This window comes from Condylura cristata, unplaced genomic scaffold (assembly GCF_000260355.1).
Source record: "Condylura cristata isolate star-nosed mole 26May11 unplaced genomic scaffold, ConCri1.0 scaffold00003, whole genome shotgun sequence".
Classification (NCBI taxonomy): domain Eukaryota; kingdom Metazoa; phylum Chordata; class Mammalia; order Eulipotyphla; family Talpidae; genus Condylura; species Condylura cristata.
The window spans coordinates 63118897-63123883 of NW_004567104.1; positions in this window are offsets into that span (position 1 = coordinate 63118897).

The window sequence follows — 4987 nt, forward strand, 5'->3', positions numbered from 1 at the left end:
TTACATTTGGGGGTGGGGGAGCAGGGAAGCTATTGACTTATTTTTAGAATATAGGGTTTGTGGAAGAAGTGTTTTCTCAGACTGTTTTTTTTTCCATGACCTTCTACCACAGGTGACCAAGAAGGTAACATGTAACATTGAGATGTAGTACGCATGTGCAGAGAGAGCACATGTGACCTTGATGCATAATTCGCATGCATGAACACTTATGTCTATAAACTAGACTTAAACATGGCCCTGTGCTGGCTTTGTCTATACATCATATAAAAACTAATAGGGCTTCTGTGGGGAGGGGACACATTCACTGGCCACTCATGGGATGCAGGGCCAGTGTTGCACCAGAGCCCAGGAGGGCTACCGCTGCTGGGAGCATAGCAATACCAAGTGAGATACAGGAATTTTATTTTCTGTTTCTGGACTTCTGGGTCTGAAAGATTATTCACTTAAATATCAAAAGAATTTTCACAGAAAATTAGGAGACAATCATTCTAAGTATAGACTCCCTGAGCCTGCAAAATAAAACTCTTTATAGATCAGTCAGTTAAAAAAGCAAAACTGCATTCTTAAAATATGCACTGAAACGAACAGATAACAAAATACTTATTTTATTGTTGTAAAATTAAAAATAGGCAAGCATATGTAGTTATACTTCCAAAGCAGAGCAATACAAATATATAAATTATTGCAGTTTTAACAGAGGAGTAACAGCCAAATAAAGTCTTAAACCTTTGAAAAGAAACTTTTTTCCCCAGAGCAGTTTTTCTTTTTCCAAACATCTTAGCACAATTTTGTATAATAAATTTCTAACACCAAAGAGATTAAGTTCAGTGAACACAGATATGCTCCTTAAATGTACAGGGTAACACACACAAACTGTGAAGTCAGGAATGGCAGAAACCAGAAGTCATTACTAAACATTTTCCAAACTGCCTTCCTGGAGGCTAGACTGCAAAGTATACGTGTATTGAGAAAGAAACACACATTCACTAAAATTCTCTTATGTTCAGTTGAAGAAAGTTCAATTAGCACTTTTTTGGGGGGGGGGAGACTGGAGACAATACTCATTGCTTTTACTTTTTTTCATTGTTTTATTTAAATTTAAAATCCTGAGCTAATTCAGTATCACTGAAGTGCACTTGTAACCTGGACTCTTTTAAAATAAAATTTTAAAAAATAGGGAAAGTATGTTATAAAGTATGTGACTATGTGCTCAAAATCTGAAAGTCAGACATTTGCAATACATAGCAATGACCAAAATGGTTAATAGCTTAGACTAGATTATAAGGGCAATTAAGAAAGGATAAAGTGAATGAAAATACTGAGAGTCAAGACAGAAGCTCCTATGCCAAAGATGATTATCTTCTTCCTCTAACATGCTTTTTACTTGTGCCAGAGGGATCTTATTATTCTGGCAAATGAAATCCCACCCCACATCAAAAAATTTATTTAGCCAAGAGTAACTTTGAAAGTTTTACCTTTTACTTATTTTTAACCACAAATCTCCTCAAATAATTACCTCCACCAAATGCAACTAAACTTTGAAACAAAATTATGTCTGCTTTACAGAAGCATCTGAAGAAAAGCTTTTAAAAAAATTTGTACTGAACTTTTCCTAAGTATACTTAAAACACTCAAATATCTTACTTTATTATAAGCAATAACATCAGTAAACTCTCATAAATCAGAAAAAATAACACAAGTTTACACTATATTATTTAAAAGGTTTTATGTCATATAACCTAGTTTTATAGTCACTACCTGACCCTCTTACTAAGCTACACAAATTATTCTATAAAAATTCCTAGTTAAGTTTATAGCATACACATTTTGTGTTTCAACATTAATAACACAGCAGAGAGTTCTGAAACAAATCAAAGCCAAACTGGTAAACATTAACACAGAAAACTTTTTTTTCTTAAATCCAGTAAAAACTGACAAGTTTCAATAGTGTAAACATCAAAGTAGAAATATATAAACAAAAAAAGAAAAGAACCTGAAACTATTTTTCACTGGTAGAGAATATGCTGTAGGAAGAAGCCCTAAGAAATCTCAAGACACCACCAACAAAAGCAAAATATATATGACTAAAGTTCTGAAATCACTTTCCAACATGAATTTATTTTTTGGAAAAGCTATACAGCAATATTTATTAAGAAACTTTACACCCTTATGCCCAGTAGTTCATTTATATTTAACAAGAATGAACTTGTTATATTAAAAATAATCTTCATGTGTATATAAAAATGGGCACTTTGTGGTGAAATGATACATACTTTGAAAAACTAGTAACAGTTCTCAGCTCCAACACTGTGTACAAGAAACTACATAATGGAACATTCTGCTACCTGCATCAGCTACTGGTAACTTAGTGCATGTCTTTTCTTAAAAAAAAAAAAGACTAATTTGGCTATTAAAAATTAGGGTCACAGAATGATAACCTCAAAACAGAAATTGTTATCTTAACTGAAAGACTGAACAGATTTTAGTTTTAAAAAGTGTGTGATCACACTGTGCTATCAAAATCACTTGATTTCAAACAGTATCACTTTTGATTTTTAAACTCAGCTTGTCTGTGAAATCAAATGCTAAAAGAAAATACCTTATTTCTCCCCTCCCTCCTTAATTATATAAGCTCTGCAAATGTCAGTAGTGAATGATTGGTAGTCTGTCTTTTGCCATTTTCGACACTGAAACTATACAGAACAGCAGATATGGTAACCAGTATCTGTGGTATCTTTTGTTCTCTGAAGGAAGAGCTCACCTCTGTTCTTTATCCAATTTTATCCTATTAAATAAGTGCATATTTAATTAACAAAGGAATATAAATTCACCAACTATCTGGATAACTGCCGTGCAAAATACTTTTAAGTTAATTTATTAGAATATTCATCTGAGTAAAATACTAGAGTGAGTACCAGCAGGTATTTTTAAAGAGCACCTTTCCTTCAAAGATTTAAATGGAATAAATCAGAGTTCCCTGTTAGACTTGAGTACATGTATGATCCTATCCAGTTGTTCCAAATCCATTAGGAAAGCTATCTGTTTGAGAGAAGCTCTTTAAGAAAAAAGCACTTTCTTTGGATAACACTGTTGTACTCAGGAATGCACCAGATGGCTCATATTCTGGAAACAGGTTATTACTGGTATCAAATGCAACACATCCCAAACTTTTATGGCTGTCCCTAAGTGATCTAAATAGAAGCAGAAATGTGTACAAGCACATATTCTTAACAAATTATGCCACACTTACATAAAATTAAATTTGAAAGTGTGACCCTAACATCTAACCACTAAGATACTGGCATCACCAGGAAATGTCTTTTTCAACTTGTAAATTTATGTATTTTAATATTGCACACATTCAATTTAAAGCTTATCAAAACTAAGGCAATGCAACACTACTCCCTGGATTTTAAATTCATTTTGGATAATGTAAAGAATCCAGAGAAACTGAAAGCAACTTTCAAAAGCTCCCTCCATAAAGCAGTTATGTTATATTATAAAGAAAACAAAATCAGTGAGATATCAGTGAATACCTTCCCCCACGTCCAAGCAAATTGAACTCATTTTGGCATTACAAAAAAGTTGTTTCCTACCACATTGAATCATTTCTTTGCTTAGTCAAAAACTGTGTTCAAATTTCAAATCTGACCCAGGCTAGGGCAGGCTGCCAAATATAAGGCAGAAGTCATTCTTTCATGTCTTTATGCATGAAGCTGTCAAGTTAATGGGCTTTTCTGTAGATTTTTTCAAGCAAAGGCTCAATTTCATGAACACCTTCTAAGCACCCGTTGAAAACACAATTTAGAGCTCATTTTAATTCTGCATTGGTGATAGTTTTTACTATAATACATCATTAAGAGACTTATCTGGTGGTTAAAAACTCTTTGGAAACATTATAGGCATCTTTTAAGAATATCCTTTTAAAAATGGGATTTTAAAAAAGCTAGTTTTATGTTGTGTCAAGCAATTTTCTCTTTTTTTCCTAGATTCTAAGATTTATAAAAATACCTCACAGTGCTTTTTGGGGGCACTAACTTCAATGATATTGGTAACAGAATTTGTACATTTAAAGATTCTTAAAATTTCATCTGAATTAGCACACAGAATAACTTTCTTTTCAAAGACAGGGCAATTTTACAATAAATTCAATACAAAGGTAGATACCTATATTTGATGTGGAGGAAGACTGGCTTAATACTGTCTAATTTCTAACAAATCACAGTAATTAGAACAAAAGTAACAAAATTCCATGGAGACAAGTTGATATACAAAAACTAGATTAGCATTTTCTTCCTGAACTAATGCAGAACTGCTTTTGATAGAAAAAATATTTTTAAATTTTCATGTATATGGGCTTTTAAAAAGTTAATTCCCCCCTCATAAGAATTCTTATGAGGTTAAAACAATTCAACTAGATTTTTATTTCAAAATACATTTATCTTTGGAAAATAAGGTCATAGTTGTAAAAATGGTATATTAGGAGAATAAAATGCAGTGATTTAAAATATGGGTGAACATACTCACACATGAAATTTACATATACAGAGCCATTCAAATACACATTTATAAAGAGAATGGAAAGATAGCTAAAATAGCACTTTATATATAAAATTTCCATAGTAAAATATTGCTCATAATAAATAAGGTGATGAGTTCATTTCCCACTTACAAGTTACCCTTAGTAGTTTAGACTAATTTAAGAAGTTTGTTAACCTGCTATTGTTTGACAGGTGAATTACATTAAAATACATAGAATAAAATTGCACTATACCAATATGTTTAAGTAGTCACATGTGGTACAAGTTAGGGAGGGCCATTTAGTAATTATGGGAAAAATTCCCCAAATGAACCAAAACAAGTAACTCTAGAAGTCTAGAGAGTAATAATCTGTTTTATTTCACAAAGATGTTAAATATCACCTTAAGCTCCATAAAAAATGGACCACAACTTTCTTCAACTTCTTTGAAGTTGCATGTGGCAGATC